General features: G+C 38.3%; 1 long non-coding RNA gene across 2 annotated transcripts in view; it reads left to right on the top strand.

The window, feature by feature from the left end:
- LOC103350140 (uncharacterized) overlaps window positions 1–20,856 on the top strand; it is a 102,319-nt gene that overhangs the window by 71,612 nt on the left and 9,851 nt on the right. Inside the window, exons 3-4 of one of the 2 annotated variants that reach the window (XR_007923570.2) lie at window positions 18,601–18,656; window positions 19,395–19,441. The exons of the other annotated variant lie outside the window; for it this stretch is intronic. This is a non-coding gene — a long non-coding RNA (uncharacterized lncRNA). The remainder of the gene's footprint in view (window positions 1–18,600; window positions 18,657–19,394; window positions 19,442–20,856) is intronic. 2 annotated transcript variants of the gene reach the window in all.

The following is a 20,856-nucleotide window of genomic DNA, read 5'->3' as shown; positions in this document are numbered from 1 at the left end:
TATTGTTTTGCTTTCCAAAGAGCCCTTCTTTCTCCAGCTCTCCACATCTTGTTAGAGCTGCCTAGAATCAGACATATTCAGCATCAGTAATTCTCTGGCCGAATTTCTAAACCTAAGTGATAGGAATAACAATTTGAAAATGATAATCTCCTTAATTTATTACAGAAAAAGAGTCCTTTTTTCCTTTATCCTCCCTCTCCTTTTCCCTAAGCAATCAGGCCCTGCTTTTGGAACAGAACAGCTCTAACCCAGCTCTAGAAGCTGACACACGGAAAGGCCTCACCATTGTGGTTTCAGTTCAGGGTTTACTTTGGACCTTGAGCTCATTAGGGAAATATTTGACATCTCAACTCCAGCTATTTAGTAGTCACCAAGCTGCAAAGGCCGCACATAACTGCCTGCAACTGGTTATAATTGGAGAGGATCAGAAGAATGATAGCAGAAAACTGCATTTCCCTTAATCTCCAAAGACAACACCACCTCAGGTCATGGTTCCTGTCCAAAGTACACTGAAAGACTGAAAACAATACAAGTTATTTCAGATTAGAAGGAAGCGAAATGTTTCTGCAGATTGGAAATACTAGAAGGCCATCTCAGGAAAGTGTTAGGAGCCTACGTGTGCTTATTCCTTTTGTCTTTAGCTTTGTATGCAAGCCTTCTCACTGATTTTCCTGGAAGACTATTTATTTAATAGTGATCGGGTTCTTCCTCTGCTTTGTCCTCTGTCTGTTCACAATGCAGCCTTGATTCTGAGTCGGCCACAGCATTTCATCTGCACAGGCAAACACGTGCTTCCCGGGAGTTCTGTTTGTGAAACAAAGCAATATCATAATTGGTACTATTTCTTTAAATATTATCTTCCCCTTCTGTAGTTGAACTGTTGTTACCCATATATCAGCTCTCTTTATCTTCTTGGTGGCTCCATTTTACTGATACTTTCTTTATTCCTGGAGGAATCCTCCTGATTTCCATAGGTTTTGTGAAAGGATGATGATTATTTGCAGATTATCAGCTTTTCATTTTAAATCCAGATTCTTAAGCAATTAAAAAGTCCACTTACTAACACATTGTTATACTTCTTTCTGTATATTCTTTCTTCTGACATACATGTATTTCCTTTTGCTTCAACACTGTAACTTAAGAATGTCCTCCCCCGCTTTTTTTGTTGTTTGGAAGGAACTGTTATCCCCGTTTAACCACTATTGTTTCATTTCCTTAAACCTTTAGAACATTGTGATGCAGTAGCTATAACACCATCTACATAAGTCTTCTCCTATTGTTGAATATTGAATTATTTCTAATTTTCTAATATTAGGAGAAATACTGTGTTTCACCAATTTTTATATAGTCTTTGCTCACTTGCACCTAGGCTTATTCCCTTGAGTTCAAGGGCTACTTTTTATACTCTTGGTACATATTGCTAAATTACTTTCTAAAAGTCTTGTACCAATTCATACTCTCAAACACAATTTTATTATTTTATAGGTTAAGAATGATTTGTCTTTTATTTTCTTGGTCTTTTGCTTATTAATGGAAACTCTGAACAATTTTTCTTGGTTTTCATTGTTGTTATTTCCTTATTCATTGTCTGTTCTCATCTTTTGCTCATTTCCTTATTGGGTTCTCAGTATTTTGCAACTGGTTACGTATGAAATGTCTATGTGATAAGGATATTAACCATTTAAGAGTAGTAGTTTTTAAAAGATGAATTTATACAAAATGACCTTTTTCAGTTAAAAACAAAGAACCCTAAGCTAGTATTAAGGCACTTAAAAAACTGTAAAGATTTTATTTGTCTTGGTTTGATCAGAACTAGGTGAACATAGATGCTTTCATGGCCTCAGTAGCAATAGGAGAAATGTTTTCCAGGATCATTGACTGGCCCTTTATCCTTGAAATCAGAATGTTTATGTATGAGAAAATATATGCCTATGTGAGAAAAATGGTTGGATTTAGAGAAAATTTTGAGAAATTTAACTCCCAAACCTTAAATATTATGACAATGGATTTCAAAACAATTCATTTCCCAAATAACTATCCACTATTATTTTTATACCCTACTTAAGTATAGGGTACACCAGTAGGAGTTTTTAGAGAAGAATTTGTGATAGGTAGTTTCTCACTCCAGGAACTGCTGTGGTTTGGTCTGTGTTTGTAAACCTAGCAGCAGCACTAGCTCTTCCTTAGACAGTTGGGTGATTGTTTACCCACAATATGCAATTATTGTTTGTAAATAAAAAATATAAACTTCAGCTACCACTTCCACCTCATCTCACCCTTGACTGCTAGAAAGAAGGATAACAGGATAAATCTTGAAGGAAGCAAAGGTGACAGAACCTATGCCCTGAAAAGCCATAGATGGTTGTCACCCCAAGAAATAGTGCTCTAAAAGGCTAGCATTCTTGGGGGACATGGCTTTGTTGAGGACAAGGACATGTTGAGGACATATTCTGTGGGGTGTGGGGATATCTGTGTGATTACAGTGCTGTGTGCATGACTGTAGTCAGTGGTCATTTCCATTAGCCTTGAGAACCCCACAGGTACATCCAGAAGTGTGTTTTCGGGGCACAAAGGCTGTGAATGTCCTCAGCCGCCTGTCTTCATCTTGTGATACCGAACTTTGCTGTGCGTGTTCTGGATGATCTGGTTTTTCAAGGACCTGCAAGGTTATTTTAGTTAATTGGTGAAACAGAATGGTAGAATGGTATTAATAGCTTATAATGATTTAATGTGATTTACCACACCCTCCCCCAAAAGCAGGGTGTTTTTAACGAGAATTTTCTATGTCTCAACTCAAGAATATGATTCCTGGTAGAAATGTAAGGAATAGGGAAATGCTGGTGACTTGACAGTATTGACAGAGGGCTGCTGCAAGTCTTCCAAATTTTCTTCAAAGGGAGTTGCCTATTTCATTTAGGGAGTAATGGTTTGCTTACTTGGGACCAGTGAGTGAGAGTGATTGATGTAGATCTTAGGCTCAAAGTATCAATAAGAAAACTGAGTTTTTAACTTGTTTACTCCAGGATACATATATATAGAGAGAGCTATTAATTCACATAAAATAGAAAAAATGTATTTATTTTTAATTCAATTCTGAGGGCAGTTCTTTATTTCTTAGGAAAAGCAGATTTTTATTGAAGTGGAAAAATTAATCATAATGCAAGTACCTAACAAAATGACCGGTGACCCTTAACAATATGACATGGCCCTTAACTTCTCAGAGCCTTACTTTACCTGTCTTCAAAGAAAACAAAAGGATCAATTGTAGCTATCAGAGACACTGAGAATTTTTTAGATTAAGCAAGATTTTATTACAGTTATGTAGATTTTAATAAGCTCTGATGACATAATTGATGAGAGAGCTAGAATGTGAGAATTGCAATAAAATACAGGAATTGAGAAATTCTGACACATGAAATGCTTTTCACTATTTGTTTATCAGAAACAGTTGTAGTAAAGGTGATAAAATCCGTAAGATTCGATTTGTTAAATCTTATCATCTGATGACTTCTACAAGGTCCATTTATTTGGTTTAAAAACTGGGGAATATGTTTTCAGGGGGTATATTTCTTGCATTGTGATCATTGGATTATTGTGAGCGACATCTAGCACCTGCCTGTCTGGAGAACTGACTTGTTAACAAATTCCAGGTGCAGCTGTAAGGATGAAAGAAGTCGGCTTCGCATTCACTTCGGAGCTCCAGCCTGGCGTGGAGAATATGCTCGTCTCTGTAATGGGTGATCCCTCCAAAGCTACACTGAAATGGCTTTCTATTGTGAATGACTATTCTTATTGAGTTCAAATTGAAATTTTCTCAGAATTCATATGTCATTTCCATTTTGAACACTGAGATATTTAGGACTCAATTTTTAAAAATTGTACTTTTAATACTAAAATGGAATGAGCTATTTTGATATGATGACATTTTCTCATTTTGCAGAAAAATAAAGAAATTATTAATATGATTTAAGTAGAGGGCTCTCTACCAGAATATTGAATTGGTTGCCAGGACAGAATAATTTTTTTATCAACACTTTGAATAATACATACAATAAGTGTACCATTAGCATTTCATTTCATTTGATTATTGTAGATGCAGGCTTTTTTGGTTGTTTTGGTTAATAGCTTTGGTATCACAGCAATCTGCAAAAAGTTTCATCTTACAGAGATGGCCCTCACTTGCACTTGTATGATGGGATATTCCTCACCTAGGACTGTGGAGGAGTTTTGCTGTCATGGCTATGATTTAAAGAATGTGAAACCTTTCAGGTGCTGAATGAGTTGGTGTGGTCAGATTTCTTCACCACGTTCAAGGAGTTAGGATCTTTGTCATATGAACGAAATGAGTTTCTTTCTAAGGTTCTTTGAAGCCTAAATTATAGAAGGGTTGGGCGCAACCTTGTTATTGGATGCCCTTCATAGACAGATTCTTAATAAAAACCCAGAGGTCAACTATTTCCTTATAGCATGCAGTGGAACTCACTGTTCTGGATAATAACGTAGATGGATGAAATGATAGACTTACTAGAGATAATCCTGCCTGCAAGTTTTAAAATTTAATGATGAGTAGCAAAGTATAGTGGTTAAAGACTGGGGGCTTTGCACTCAACAAATTTCAGTGCAAATCTTGCCTCTATCATTCTGTCATTGAATGGCCTTGGGCAAATGGCTCGTAGCTCTTTAAGTTTCCATGTCTACAAAATGGAAATAACAATTCCTATCAGGGGATATTTTTAGGATTAAATGAATTAACAGATAAAGCACTAGTAGAATCATAGACTATATCGACTTGCAATAAACTGAAGTTTCTTTCTGTATGTATTTCCCTAGGTAAACTTTTTCCCTCATTTAATAATCCTCTTCCCTTTCCCCACTATTATGAGCTGCCAGAAAGAATGCTATTTGGGGTATAATAGAAAGTCTTTCTCAGATTTTCCTCCCACAGAGAACAAAGAATATAGCAAAAGGACCTCTATTCTTGGGCCATCATTATTCTGTGTCTGACTGACGTGGAGCAAATGTATGGCCATATTTGAATGCCCCACTATTTCCAACAGCAGCAGTCAAGGTCAAAATGATACTATTGGCCATCAAAAAGTATAATCTGTTGGATCTTGAAAGGCTTTAACTAGAAATTCTTCCCCTTCTCATATGCACCATCCTAAAGGCCAGTGTCAAAGCCTTGTAGTTTCTCTTTAGACTTTTATTTTTGGTACTACATACTGTTAGTGTGCATTGCCTTGAGCTATTTGAGGTTCATTGTTTACTTCCTTCTTCTTTGGAGTGTATTTCAAGTGTGTTATTCTTAGTGGTCTTTTATTCAACCTCTCAAAGGCTTCGGGCTCTAAGACAACAATGAATTAAAAGTTAATATGTTAGTATTTGTTCCCTTACTTTAACGCTACCTTAATATTTGAGATGGCTTCACCCAAGAGTGCCAAAGCTTTCAGATATCTGACTCGAAACTTGACACAACACTTCAACTTTCTATTAGAATTTACAAGAAGTTCTAAATGAACCCACAGAATGCTTTCCCCCATGTTGCACAGTCTGAAAGACAAAGCTTTTAATACCTGAAAAGTTGTGCAGAGGAACCATGGGCAGAATGCTAAACGTTTCCTGGCACAATCAGACCCTTTGACAAATGACAGCTTCTCGTACAGTACTTGCATTCCCACCTCGTTCTATTTTCCAGTAAACTTTAGCTTCCTTATCTTTCCTTCTGAAGAGATAATGGCTAAGTATTCCTTCTTTAACAGTTATCTCTAGCTACATGTGACCCTGAAGAGTCACCAATTTAAAAATATTATTTGAAGGAGCCAGGACTATGGCCTACCTTATAAAGCTGCTGTCTGCAGTGTCGGCATCCCGTATGGGTGCCGGTTTGAGTCCCAGCTGCTCCACTTCTGATGCAGCTCTCTGCTATAACCTGGGAAAGCAGTAGAAGATGGCCCAAGTCCTTGGGCCCCTGCACCTGCATGAGAGACCCGGAACAAGCTCCTGACTCCTGGTTTTAGATCGGCCCAGCTCCAGCCTTTGCGGCCATTTGGGGAGTGACCAGAGGATGGAAGATTTCTCTCTCTCTCTCTCTCTCTGCCTCTGCCTCTCTGTGACTCTGCCTTTCAAATAAATAAATAAATCTTTAAAAAAAAAGATTGATGATTTTTTATCTGGGCTGAACTAGGAGCAAAATCTTCTGTTTGAAGAGGCACCTCAACTCAATATGGTATGGTCACTGGATATAGTCAGAGCAGAAACAGTACAACTCAACCCTAAATTTTTTATTGATCTTTAAAGTTTTTATTTAGAATTTAAATTAATGTCCTTGATATCTGATATCCCCAGTCAGTTTCCTGAATAGTGCATCCTAATCACTGATCAATTATATCTTTGATTCAAGCTTTCTTTTTTTAAAGATTTATTTTTATTATTCTGAAAGACAGAGTTACAGAGACAGATAGAGACAGAGAGGTCTTCCATCCACTGGTTCACTCCTCAGATGGCCACAGTGGCCGGAGCTGCGCTGATCCAAAGCCAGGAGCCAGGAGTTTCTTCAGGGTCTCCCATGTGGGTGCAGGGGCCCAAGAACTTGGGCCATCCTCTACTGCTTTCCCAGGCCATAGAAGAGAGCTGGATTGAAAGAGGAACAGCCGGGACTAGAACTGGCGTCCATATGGGATGCCGGCGCTTCAGGCCAGGGCTTTAACTCGCTACACCACAGCGCTGGCCCCTTGAGGTTTTTTTTTTTTTAGATTTATTTATTTATCTGAAAGGCAGAGTTACAGAGAGGCAGAGGCAGAAAGAGAGAGAGAGAGAGAGAGAGAGAGAGAGAGATCTTCCATCTGCTGGTTCACTCCTCAAATGGCTACAATGGCTGGAGCTGAGCCAATCTGTAGCCAAGAGCCAGGAGCTTTTCTGGTGCAGTACCCCAAGGACTTGGGCCATTTTCTAGCTTTCCCAGGCCGTAGCAGAGAGCTGGATCAGAAGTGGAGCAGCCAGGACTTGAACCGGCAACCATATTGGATGGTGGCACTTCAGGTGGTGGCTTCATCATCTATGCCACAGCGCCAGCCCCCTGTGTCTGAAATTCTTTTAATGGATTTATTCTGGGATGCTGCACATTTATGAAATAGACAGTGAGATGGGTAGTCAATTGTCACAATTACCACAATCCTTCTGGCATGGCAAGAACTGCACACATAGCCATGAACTAAAAACAATGCCTTTTATATGTATACCAGTTTCACTAATTGGTATTTTGAGCTTGTACTCAGGACTATAGGATGAAGTACATCCTTGAGATCAAAATGATGTATTTTACTATAAAATCTCCATCTGTAATACTGAATATTTCACAGAAAAGTAGGAAATATATGAATGCATCAATTTCATGTCATGATATTTTATATACAGAAAGTTCGTCTACTCTAGTGTTTGCATGTTTCCAATATAGGGTTTTTAATTCCACAGTAAAATGGCTCAGGTATTATGGATGATTAGCTTTATATACTCCAATATAGCTGAAGATACATTTTAAAAATCTTTCCTCCTTTAATTAATTAGTTATATTTATTTGAAAGAGAGAACAAGAGAGAGAGAGAGGTCTCCCATCTGCCGGTTCAAATGCCCACAACAGTTAGGGTTGGGCCAGGCTGAAGCTAAGAGCTGGAAATTCAATTCAGGTCATCTGCAGAGTGGCAGGGACCCAAATGCTTCTCTGCTGCCACCCAGGGTGTACATAAACAGGAAGCTGGAATAGAGAACAAAGCTGGGACTTGAATCTAGGCACTCCATGGGATGCAGGTGTCCCAAGTGGCATCCTAACTGCTGTGCCAACGACTTGAAGATATTTTTAAAGGAGGGGGAAAAAAAACAGGAAGAAAATGTGTTGCAATTGCAGCAGAGATTGGAAGAATGGAATTAAAACAAACCTTCCTTAATTGTAACTGCTCTCTCTGTGATGGGTGCAAGGCAACAGTGATTAATTCTCTGCTATCTTGGGGAGCTGACTGGCTGTATCTACACTTGACTTCTAGCTATAGACCAAAACGACCAAAATGTACTAATGATGCTCTTTTGTATATGATATAATCATTGGTCTATAATCCATCTTGCGAAGGAGTTTTTAAAGGCCTATAAATCAACAATAGCCACTTAGAACATTTGGTGTTGCAGTGTTACTTATTCATTCACCCAATTGGTTACCTCAAATGCTCCTTTTCTAATTTTCTTTAACACCATGTCTAGGGCAATCTTGATGAAGAAAGTGACAATTTTGCTTAAATCTTAGATAATCAAATACTATTGTAGGCAGAGTCAGTGTCCCAGAAACCATGATTCTTAACAAAGAAATTTGAAAATAATGCCTACTTTTGTTTAAGTTGTTTTAGAAAGCAAAAAAAGGAGAATGGTAGTACTTGAAAGCTGATCACTAAATAATAGTATTGTTTAACAGGAAGTTTGAAAAACAACTGGACATCCTAAATAGTTGCTTACAAAACATTATTAGTAGACCTAATATTTTTCTTCAGTGGTTATATATTTCACTACACTTTATAAGCAAAATAAAACAAAGACAAACATAGGATATAACATTGCTTTCAGCTTTTACACCATGTCTTAGTTTATATAAGACTTTGTCCTGTTCCCTCACATTTGGTCACTTGAGACCTGCCAGGTAAGTAAATTAATTGAGTGTGAATGTGTAAAGTTTTTGTACAATCTTCTGAAAATAGCGAAACTGTAGAAGACAATAGAACTTGCAGCAGTAACAATGAAATGGCTTACTAAAGTGAATTAGTGGGTTGTACCAGATTTCATCTAGCTCTTTAACATATGTTTATCTATCCAGCTATCTATTTATCTATCTAATGTGTGTGTTTACACACAATACATAAATGTTATGCAAAAAGTATATAGAAGCAGATGCCTTACAAAGATTAAATGTTATTTTTTATATGTCTCTGAAGTCTGTGTCTCATATTAATACAATGGATTGTCAGATCTTTCCATCGTTCCACTTCAAAGCATGCAATTATATTGCCTTAATTGGAAGCACTGATGTGTTTTCACCAAGGATGTTTATTTGTATTCTGACTACTGAGATATAAATATGGGACCATTTGCTATTTTTAGTTTTCTACTAACAAGGATTTAAAAAAAAACTTTCTATCTTTATAAATGATGCACAGAGTTTATTGTCAGTTCACAATTCTGAATTTGTTGTGGAATTATCTTTTAAAAATCTTACTGGTTCTATTGAAATGAAATTTTGTTCAAGGTTCCTGATAATACATTGCAGAAAGTGTATCAGTCAAATCCAGGGACTTGCTGACTTATGTATTACCATAAATCCAACTGGCATGTACTTCATCCAACAAGCTTTGGTGTCCGTTTGACCAGAAGATCCTTATATATTTTGTTATCTCTGATCAGTTTGGTCAGCATGGATTTAAAATAACTTTTTGATAGTCACATATTGTTAGTGAATATAGTTTGCTTCAAAACTTTTTCAGGATATAATCTCTCTGTGGATTTTAGCAAAACAACATTTTCATCTTGTCAGGTAATATCAGCATCAAATTATACTAATTTTGACTTAGTAGGAATTATAGGCTTTTCTTTAACCCTGTGTCAGCAAGGCAGTGTTGACCAAGCTGCATAAATTTTGCCTTTTCCCCTGTTTCCATAGCCTCAGTGAGATGAATTAATCAATTGATTTAAATTTTCTTTGCTACAGATTGAAGTAATCACCAATTCTGGAAGTGCCACTTTCAGCATTAACCATGTTCCAGGTCCCATTTTAAGCTCTTTATGTATATAAGCTTGCTTCACAATACCAATGATGTACATTTGAATAGTTTCCTCATTTCATAGTTGAAGAGACCAAGAAAATGAAGGTGAAGGTATTATGTGCTGTTATATCACTGAGATTACTGTAATTAACAAAGATGTTAATCACTCATACATATTGAGCATTCTTCAAGCGACCATCATAGTAGCAACATTTTCTGTATTTTTTCCCAATGACTTTCTTCAAGGCCTCAGTACTTAATCTCGATAAGAATGCAGCCCAAAGAACTTCAAAACTGAGTCAGTGGTAATGCAACAATATTTTTTTCATTAGATTGATGATTCACTCATTCAACAAATACTATATTGACACATCTGCCATCAGCCAGGCAGTTTGCTAGGTATGTGGGAATCAGAGGATACAAAGATTTTACACAGCAAATAAATAAGATCATTATAGATTATGCTATGTGTTTGGGGGACAATGGATGGCTGAATAAAATATGCATGGACAGACTTACTTTGGAGAAGGATAGTTTTGACATTACAAATGTGACCCAAGTAGAGTTTTGGGAAGAGGATAAAGGAATCAGCAAACAGCTGATGAAAGCCACAGTCCAGAATGTTCCAGCTTAGGGAAGGTCCCTGGGACTGGAGTGCGGAGTCATCTGTATGAGATGAGACTCAAAAGGGTGAAGCACCCAGGTCTTGCCCTGGTGACAGACGTATCTTGACTGAACACCCTTTTGGCTGCACTGATGGGATACATCAGTACGATACGACTCCTACAGAGCTGCTTTTGTTTGTTCTCAATGAGGCACATTCAATGCACATGGCAGGAGCTAAGATTTACTAAACAGGTTTTACGTGGTAGACCCAGAACTAGGTGTTTAATATATTTTTCTCACTTGATGCTCACAGCCCTGTAAGTAAAAATGCGATTGTAATTAACTTTTTTTTTTAATAAAAGCAAAAGCAACAATAGCAACAAAAATCAGGCCCACATTAGTTTAGTAACCCAAGGTCACAAGGACATAATAGAGCTTAGGCCAGGCTTCAACTCTTGAGGTCTTTCTGCTATGCCAAGCTGCTTCCTTGTGACAGTGACAGAATTAGGGTGGAGAGGATGAAATCAACAATCTATACTACAGTGTCTAACACTGGGGAGCCAGGAGATTCCTGGAGGAAGCCAGAGCTTCCCATCAGAACATATTGGACCCTTGGGAAGCTTGGCCTATGTTAGGTATTTGTGAAAAGCAGATGTTGAGACATAAAACATGGGACTGAGAGTGTCTTTAGATCCAAGTGGAGACTTGGAGAGGACAAATACTTTTGTTATTTGCCAAGGTCATACGTCCCTGGATAATGTCGAATAGCAACCACAGGGAGGAGTGCCAGGTAGAAACGGGCTATTATCAGGGCAGCTTCCCTCAAACTAGACTAAGTTGCATCCTTAATTTAGTGTTTACTTCTTACCATGCAAAGCTATGATGGACATGAGAATAGCCTGAGGTTCAGAGAATGCTTTAAGAATATGACATAGTTCCTTGTGCACTGGCATCCTTAGTAGAACTAAAGAGCTAAGAGAGGATTTCTATTTGGTTTGGGACTGAAAAGAAGGAAGCTTTGTAGTTTCCCCTTGGTATTAAACTAATTCTCCCCTTTTGTATTCAAGTTACATATGCATAATTCTTTTTTTAAAAAAGGGGGCCACTGCTGGAGAGTGAACTCTCCAGAAATCTGAGCACTGATATCATATTGTACTTAGTTGTTCCATGGGACAAGATGGATTACAGGTCTGTGAATTCCAATGGCAGGCTATTGCTGTTTTTTAAATCATCAGGATCCTGAATATTAATTTCACATGTGCACATCTTATACCCTAATTAAGTTGAACAGCAATCCGATGGAAGGTTCCATCTTGGAGTACTCAGACCTTATTCTCAGACTCCTTGGGGACATTATAGTTTTCTTTTCCTGTTCAACATCTTTCATTTGATATACTTCTTTTACGTTATATGTTTCCATGAAGTTATTTTAATTTAGGAGATTTTTTTTTTAAATGGAAATAGGTTCTCCACTTTTGTGCCAGTATGACAGGATGAAAATGTTGCTAAAAAGGGTGGTGTAGACTATGTAGTGTTGCTGCCATTTAATTTTTTAACCCAGCTCCTGGCTGGTGAAAGACCATGTGAGTTTACTTAATTGATACTCACTAGGTGATGGACTCTAATGAAGGAAACAGGGAAGCAGAAGAAGAGGAAAGTTGTGCTTTGTAGTAACATCTTTCTGCTCTCTTTTTCTTTTTTAAACATGTTCTTGTGGATTTTGAATTGGAAAAACTCCATCAGGCAACCATAGGACTTCAGCAAAAGAACTTTCTCCCTATCATTTTTAGAAAGTCCCATCAGGTGAACAGGGATAGGATTTGGAGAAAGCAGATCATTAGAACCATCCAACTATACAGGATTTGCATGAGCTCAAGTAAAAATTCTCAAATAAGGAGCAGGAATAGTAACATAATAATCTTGATGTTTCCAAAATCAAATTCCTGGAATTTATATACAAAAATTCATACTCTACAGGACTAACTAAGAGTGGAAAGATGGAGGAGGTGAAAGGGTGAGGAATAGAGGAGGTGGGGAAGACACAGAAATCCACGCAATCTTCTGAAGTTTCTCTTTAAATTCTGATGCAGAGCATATTTATGAATGAGTGAGTAGATGAATAAAGCCACAGGTAGGGGCGACTGCCATTCCGTCACTAGAGAATCCTCTCTTCTTTTCACTCAGTTCCTCCATGCAGAGGAAGCGATACAGGTAAGATACGAGCTTGTTCAGGCACTGAAGAAGTAAACCTTTTTCCTACTAAGCATTACTTTGTTGATTTCTCTTCTTCTCTTCTGATTAATATTCCTTCTTTTTGTTTTCCTACTCTATCCTATTTTTGTTTGTTTTACTTATGCATTCATTCATTTTTTATTTAAAAAGCGGAGTGACAGCAAGGCATCTTATTTATTTTTGAAGATTGTAAAGGCATTCTGTCCAAGGAGATTATAGAAATGCTATGAAATCTGGGGAGAAACTGTATTATGTGGACCACCATCCTACTTATTTTTTTAAAGTCAAAATGTATTCTGAGATAATTCTTTGATTTCCTTACTGGATGTCTCCCATAAAATCCTTGTCTGCTCATCTGCTGCTTGAGTCTGTTCCTTATCCCCAGTTGACAGATTTTACACCCCCAGCCAGCTCCTGTCACTTTACTTCTCTTCACTTGAAGCACTGCACCTCCAGATCTACCGAATCTTTAATGCTAACATCGACTGCTTTCACGGATCCACTTTCACACAGCTTGATGACTTTAGCACCTGCTTTACACATTGCCGCTGTACACCATCTCCTATTGTGGATCTCATGTTAACCTCATAGTCTACCCGACACTATCATTGTGAATTGGCTCTCTGGACATCGTCTCCTTGTTAGTCTCTACAATGACGATTACTTTCTGCACTTTGTCATTACACTGATTGTAAGCCATCTGTTATCTCTGGACATAGCCTGTTTGCGGATCTCTGGACATAGCCTGTTTGCAGACTGCTTCCTCCTATTCTAAAAATCCACTATATATCTTTTTGTGGTTTTATCCCTGGGCATTATGGATCCTTCAGGTTAGCAGTGTGACACACTTGAGTATCTCTTTAATTTGAAAAATACAGCTGAATTTATTTAGTTTAACAGATACATATGCAAAGCTATTTGTGCAACACATTGTTAATGCCATGCATCAGTGATAACTATCAATGTATTTAAGGTATCATTCTAGTTGGGGAAGAATATAGATGGTGTTAACATGATAGAATCATGCAGAGCCCTAGATAATGATAGGAAAAAAAGACACACATATATGTTTATCCTAGCCCGTGGGTGCCAGAGGAGATCTGGAGGGGAATAATACTTGACATGAATCTTTTAGGATATGAAGCAGGTAAACAAAAAAGGGACAGGGAGCATGTTCAGGCAGAAGAGACCTCATAAATATCAGAAGGGGACCTATTGGCAAACTGTGGGAGTTGAGATGGAGAGGTAGGTGGGAATACCTGGAAGAAGGCAATGAGAACCATGTCAGGGTGCTTGGATTGTTTCCACTCACTGGAGTCCTATACATGAACCCTTTCAGGAAAGTTAGGTTTGATTGGATCTGTGTTAGAGGGGTGGACATGTGGCCTACTGCTTAAGATGATGTTTGGGAATTCTCATTCCATATCAGGGTGCTTGGCTCCACTCCTGAGTCCAGCTTCTTGTTAACGGACACCCTCAAAGGCAGCAGATGATGGCTATAGATTGGATACCTTCCACCTACATGGAAGATCTGGATTGAGTTTCCAGCTTTGTCTGGTGCAGTTTTGACCATTGCAGGAGTTTGAAGAGTGAGTCAGAAGATGGGAGCTTTCTCTGTCTCTCATATAATAATGAATAAATAAATAAATTAATTAAAAATTTTAACGGTTTATTCTATTTATTTGAAAGGCAGAGTTTACATTGAAAGAGACAGACAGACAAAGAGACAGAGATAGAGAAATATTCCATCCGCTGGTTCACTCTCCAAATAGCTGTAATGGCCAGAGCTGGGTAGATCCGAAGCCAGGAGCTTCTTCCAGGTCTCTGTCCTTGAGTGCAGGGGGCCAAGGACTTGGGTCATCCTCTGATGCTTTCCCAGGCACTTTAGTAGGGATTTGGATCAGAAATGGAGTAGCCAGGACCTGAACCTGTGTCCATATGGAATGCTGGCATCACAGCTTTACCCACTAGGACACAATGCTGGGAAATTAATAAAAATTTAAAAAGAAAAGAAAGATTTGTGTTGTAGATCAATCAGTATGACTACTTTCAGTGAATGACTATCAGAACAACACTGCTGGAACAGAAGGACAAGTTAGAATACAATAGTGCTAGTCTGGGACCTTGTTTGCAGCATATAACTTAAATGTAGAGGGTTTTAAAAATATTTAAAAGGCTAAGTGGTCAGGTTTAGATGGCTTATTCATTGGCTTTTAAAATTAGTATCCAAAATACAAGAGACCTCAAATAGCTAAAGAATTTTAAACAACGAAACAAAGCAGAGGCATCACAATATCAATTTCAAGAGATACTACAGGGCAGTTACAATCAAAATAGCCTGGTACTGGCACAAAAACAGATTTTAAGACCAATGGAACCGAATAGAAACTCGAGAGATTAATCTATGCATCTACAACGAATGAATTTTTGACAAATGAGCTGAAGTCAATCCCTGTAAAAGGGACAGTCTCTTCAACAAATGGTGCTGGGAAAATCAGATCTACAAATGCAGAAGTATGAAACAAGAGCCCTACCTTACACTTTATACAAAAATAAACTCAAAATGAATCAAGGATCTAAATTTGATACCATCAAATTACTAGAGGAAAACTTTGGGAAAACTCTGCAAGACATTGGCATAGGCAAATACTTCTTGGAAAAGACCCCAGAAGCAATAGGCAATAATGTTAAAAATAGACACATGGGATTACATCAAGCTAAGAAGCTTCTGAACTGCAAAATAAAACCCTACAAAATGAAGAGGCATCCGTCAAAGTGGTCGAAAATATTTGCACACTGTAGAAGTGATGAAGAATTTATATGCAGGATTTATAAAGAGCTTAAGAAACTCAACAACAACAAAACAAATAACCCAGGTAAGAAACAGGTAAAGGGCATTAACAGACAATTGTCAAAGGATGAAATCAAAATGGCCAAAAGACACATGAAAAAATGCCCAGGGTCACTAGCCATCGGGGAAATTCAAATCAAAATCATAATGAGGTTTCACCTCACCTCACCCCAGTTGGAATGACTATCCGAAAATCATAAAAACAATAAATGCTGGCAAGGATGTGGGGGGAAAAAGATACCATAATACACTGTTAGTGGGAATGTAAACTAATACAACCATTCTGGGAGATGGTATGGAGATTCCTCACAGTTGTACCATATGACCCAACAATCCCACTCCTGGGAATTTACCAAAACAAAATGAAATCAGCATATGAAAGAGTTTTTTGTACCCCCATGTTTATTGCAGCTCAATTCACAATAACTAAGTATGGAATCAACCCAGATGTTCATCAACTGATGACTGGATAGGAAAATGTGGTATATACCCAATATGGAATACCACTCAACCATAAAAAAAGAAAGAAGTCCTGTTTTTGCAACAAAATGGATGCAACCAGAATCCATTATGCTTTGTGAAGTAAGCCAGCCTCAAAAAGCAAATATCATATGTTTTCTCTGATATGTGGTTGTTAAGATAGAGTGCAAAAAATGTACAGGAAAGAAGTAGTCATTTTGGGATATGATTATCATTTTTAGCCATTGTTCCTATGCCTGTGGAACTATGGTCGTCCTACTTTTTACTTGTTGAATATTAGGATTAGTGGCAAATTAAAACTGTGATTATAGAATGGGTTAAAATTATGTTTTGCAAAAACTGATGAGAGGGGAGGAAGGGAATAAAACTGGAGGGGAGCTGAGTAGGGGAGTGAGGGAGATGTGGCTGTCTTCTTGGAACTTTACCTATGTAAACTGTAAAATCTGTTCTGTTTATGTTAATGAATTTTTTTAAAAAAGATTAATACCCATTGAATGCCTTTTAGAGGCACTGTACCAGCTTCAGTGCTTGGTGGAGCAGTGAGCAGCACAAACACCTCTGCCGACATGGAGCTGACATTCTAGTGGCAGGGAAAGGCAATGACAAAATGGTCAGTGTATAGTGTACCTCATGGTGACAACTGGTGAAGCAGAACAAGGATAGAAAGTGTGGGAGTGGAATGATCAGGCTTAGGAAAAATACTGCAGAACTCCTGGTTACATTTGAATTTCAGAATGATAATGTATAGCTTTTTTTTAGTGTAAGGATGTCCTATGTATTTGGGGCGACATCCGTATACTCAACTTATTCATTTACATGTGACCAGGTATTCTGATAAAATGCTGGCCCTGGCATGGGGCGGGGGCGGGGGGAGTATGACATATGGAGGATCGTGAGAGAGGTCTCCTGGTATGTGATATTTGTGTATCTCAGGGAAGTTAAATGCTGAAGCCAACGGTGTTGCTCTGTGTGGAAAGAGCAGCTGAGGAAGGAACGGCAAGGGCAAGTTCCTGAGCCAGGAGCATGGATGTTCCCAAGAACACAAGGAGGTCCCTGTGCAAGAGTGGAAAGGCAATCATCACTGGGGGGAATTCCGGGTTTCCCGGAGACTGAAGCAAATATAATTATGGAGATTCTAGAAAAAAAGAACATCAAGTTACAAAAATCAGGAATTGGTACAATCAGTCACAGAAAATGAAAAACGCATAGATACTAAAGATGGAAAAAATACAGAAACTATTGATTAACTGCCTGACACACTTCTGTAAGACATCTTTTCTCCCTTTGTGTGAACTTCTCTTCTTATGAAAAATGTATTATAATGTGATTTTCTGTAGAGTGAGGAAAGGAAGATAGTTCAGTCTTTCCTCTAGCATAGTTGACCAACATTTGTCCCTTATTCTTTAAAATTTTAAACTTACTTCTTTTTGTTTATTTGAAAAGGATAGGGGGAGAGGAAAGGAGAGAGAGAGATAAATAGAAAGGCAAAGAGGGAAAGAGGGAGAGAGGTCTCCCAACTGCTGGTTCACTCCCCAAATGTCTGCAGTGACAGGCCTGGGCCAAAGCAAACCCAGGAGCCAACAACTCTCTCCAGGTCTCCTCTGTGAGTGGCTGGGCCTCAAGTACTTGAGTCACCATTGTTGCCTCCCAAGCTGAGTGACAAGACTTGAACAAGGCACCCCACTAGGGGATGTGGGTACCCCAAGTGGCATTTTAACTACTGTACCAAAAACGTTCCCCTGTCCTTTTTCCTTGAAAATTTAAAAAACTTTCTTTTCAGATTCACTGTTTACTAATGCTAATACCAAGTAACATTGTAGACTTTTGTCTAATTTTGAAAAATATCTCTATCCAGCTTTTGTCCTATAAAATTACTATAAAATTACTCCCTTAAGCCCTTTTATAAAGTACTAATTTTCAGAAGGGCAGAGCCTTCCTGGCCTAATCCTTCCCTAAAGCCACACCTCTGAAGACAGTTGTATTGGGTATTCTGTTTCAACATGAATTTCAAAGGAGACAAAGTCAATCCATGACAGCAATCTGGAAGAATGTGAAGTCAGAGTCCCTCATGTCCAGGAGGGGCCTTGAAACATCACTAACTTCACAGTAAATGCACTCTGCAATGGTTAGCATGTACGTGGCTCTAATAACTAATATGATACTGGTCTATTCATAATGATGTTTTGAATTGCATCAGTTCTAAAAGGCACATTTTAATATAGTTAAAAATGACGATCATCTTACAATAAATGATGTCTTGGCAAATGTTGGTCAGGTAGTAATTCATAGGAAGGTTCTCATTACCTACATAAGAAAGCATGAACTTCAAAAAGTGCCAGCAACATGGTTTCTATGGCTTGAATAGGATTTGGCTTCTACACCCATGTGCATGGTTACATGCCAAGGTCCTAAGATGATGGTACTAGAGGGTAGAAACTTAACCCAATTATGATGTCTAGTGGGAGGCTCTTAGTTCATTGGTGTGTGCCCCTCAATGCCATTTCTAATGATAGTGTTGTTTATAAAACCGGAGAGTTGGGCTGACTTGTTCTCTCTGCTCCCCAACTCACTATGTGATCCTTTCTCTGCCCATTCTCTCTCTCTCTTGCCATGTGTAATGCTTCTGGACCCTGTCAGCAAGAGTGACATCATCAGTGGGGTGACCTGATCTTATACTGTGAACCTCCAAGACTGTGAGCCAACATAAACGTCATTCTTTCAGCAGTAACTTGTCTTAGATATTTCACTGTACTAATGAAAAGCTGACTCATACCATGGTATACTGGAAATGTAGGATTGATTTGTTATTGGCTACATGAGTATATATAAGTACATATGTAATGAACCAGTGGTGTAATGAGAATAAATAGGAATACAGTGAGGCAGTAAAATAAGTGCTTTTAACAATATTCCTGAAGAGGGAACAAAAATCTAACTAGCTGTGCATAATGTACTAGATTAATAGCCCTCCATCAAAGTCTTAGTATGTCAAGATTCTTTTACAAAAGTCATAGCATCAATATTTTGGATGGTACAAAAGATAATAGTATAAAAAAACATGGATAGGAAGATTCTGAGGCAAACATATGATTTGAAACAAATAATGAATTTGAAAAAAATTCAAATATACTTTAAAACTACTTATTTTGCTTGTCTTTTCATGTTGAGTAGAAATGATACATGATAAAATCTATATCTGATTAACTTTAAAAGTAAAACGTCTGCATGAAAAGAAAGTTTTGTGTCCTAGTTTAATTGGCAGAATTTTTCTTTCTTAGTGGTCCATAAAATGAAGGTGCATGAAAATCAATGGCCTCTGAGATCGATGCAATATGGTGACTACGTTGGGAGAAAGGGTGGCATGGTTGCTCATATATGTTGGTGTGGGTAGGAGTTGATGAAAGGGCTGTAAATTCTCATCTTCTCTTTAGGGCATCAATATGAATTGCCTACATCTGTAAAATCAAGAAACAACAATGTAAGTGCGTTATTTGGAGATAAACAAGAATATTATATTAGTTAGCAAGTGCTTCCATGATAAAATATCACAAGCTAGATGGATTAAAGACTAGAAATTTGTTTTCTCATAAACCTAGCAACCAGAAATCCAGGATCGAGGTGTCTGAAGTGTTGGTTTCCTAAGAAGCCTCTTTGGCTTGTAGCTGGTCATCCCCTCTCTGTGTCTTTACATGGTCTTTCTGCTGTGCTTAAATGGGTCCAAATTCTCTTGTGTAAATATACACATTGGACTATGGCCTCCCCAAATGCTCTTGTTGAAATTCAGTGACATTTTTAGTGACCATCATCTTCAAATATGATCACATTCTAGGGGCTGTGACCATGGGAGTGGAGTAAGGGAGGGAACAGAGCAGCAACAAATATCAAACAACTCAGAGAAATGATTGAAAATTATTTGCCACTGACAAGGAGTACATTGTGGTTTTATTAACAAATTTTTACCTGAATTAGCATGTGGGCAACTTTGATTTAAAAAACACATACAAGAAAGAAAGGAAAGAAAATTCTAGGAGAAAAACTGGAGATAGTAAGACTACTCCTTTGTAGAAGACTGTCGTAACAGGAGCATTAAACCTATAGTTACTAGAGAGATTTATAATGAAAAATCATTGTAAATTTTAATGGCAAGTATTTTTTAAGAATCATTCAAATGTTTATTTGAAAAGCAGAGTGACAGAGAGGGAGAGGCATGAAAATGGTTCTTCCATCTGCTAATTCACTTCCCTAATGGCTGTGACAGTCAGGGCTGAGCCAGAAGCCATGAACTCTGGTCTCCCAAGTGGGTGGCAGGGACTCAGGCAACCAGGCTATCCTCTATGATTTTCCAGGTGCATTAGCAGGGAGCTGGATCAGAAGAAGAGCAACTGGGACTTGAACTGGTGCTCTGATATAGAATGCCAGCATTGCAAGTGATGGCTTAACCTTCTGGCCACAATGCCAGGCCCTAATGGCAGGTAATGGGAATGAGCCAAGAAAGGGAAAATTGATGTTGACAAAATTAAGTTTTATCTTTAGAGGGAAGTGGAGATTGGTGGAATGGGCAAAGTAGTGATGCAGAGTCCCCGTGTAGAGGGGCATGTAATCCGGGCAGCAGATGTGGTGTTAGGCTCTTTCATGTTCTTTGGGGTTGTTTCTATGTTTCAGAGAAGTAATAGGAAAAGTCATCAGCTGAAGTTGAAGACCAGGGAGGGATACTGGTAGTTTGAGGAGAAGGAGGAGTTGTGAAATAGGCATTTAGCAGAGCACAAATTGACTGGAGAGATGCTGCAAGATTGTTAAGTAGGAGTGCGCTGGAATTTAGTGGTCGCGAATGTGAAGTGAAGTCAGCCAGCACGCGGTGATTGATTACATGCTGGAGATGAACGATGTGCAGCC

This window comes from Oryctolagus cuniculus, chromosome 7 (genome assembly GCF_964237555.1).
Source record: "Oryctolagus cuniculus chromosome 7, mOryCun1.1, whole genome shotgun sequence".
Lineage (NCBI taxonomy): Eukaryota > Metazoa > Chordata > Mammalia > Lagomorpha > Leporidae > Oryctolagus > Oryctolagus cuniculus.
The sequence above is the reverse complement of the archived record's forward strand: the minus strand, read 5'-3'. Positions and strand labels throughout refer to the sequence as shown.